We start from the raw sequence: 779 nt of genomic DNA, 5'->3' as shown, positions 1-779 counted from the left end.
TCTACCTGGAGCTTCTTATCAGAGACAGCAGTGGTTGGGTCAAGTGAGTCCAGGCCCCCTCAGTCATTCATGGTCAGATCTTGGAAGTCAGCTGAAGGGTAGTCTGGGCTTGATGTCCTCATGCTGTGAGGGACATAGAGACAGTCAACACCCCATTGCACTTCTTGAAGACACCTTGGACATAGTTCAGGTAGTTTATGAGTGTTTGGACAGGCCTGGAACTAGTGACCCTCCTGACCATATTTGAAAGAGGGACCTGAAGGTTCTTAGGCTTTGCAAGAACAGAGAGCCTGGGAAGTTGCTATTGTTGGTCAAAAGAACTTTGTAGTGGGTAACTATTCCAGCTTTGACCTGAAAGTACTACCTGCATTGTGGCTTTGGTAACTGTCACACCTACAAGTTGGGGCCGAGACAGAAGCCCTTAAGACCTGAGATCCAGATGTGCTGGCTCTCTTAGTTCCTGGATCCTTGACACTGGAGGTAGATTGAGCAGAGTTTTCCTGAGACCGCCACTGGACTGCACTACACCTTTCCCAGACCCTGTAACCTATCCCTTTACTTGTAAGTTACCCCACAAAATAAACCTCCCTTTTAACTACATGGAATTGCTTTAATACTACAACCAATAGGACTTCACTAACATCTGGTGCTTTTGTTTTCAGTCTTTCTCATCCTCTCTCATGGTACACCTTGAAGGCCACAGCTAAGACTTCTGTCTGTGGAGTCAGGAGTCCTTTCTCTATATGTTTATGTTGGGCCCTAATAGCAGAGAAATATCA

The sequence above is a fragment of the Peromyscus leucopus genome, chromosome 2, assembly GCF_004664715.2.
Source record: "Peromyscus leucopus breed LL Stock chromosome 2, UCI_PerLeu_2.1, whole genome shotgun sequence".
Lineage (NCBI taxonomy): Eukaryota > Metazoa > Chordata > Mammalia > Rodentia > Cricetidae > Peromyscus > Peromyscus leucopus.
The sequence above is the reverse complement of the archived record's forward strand: the minus strand, read 5'-3'. Positions refer to the sequence as shown.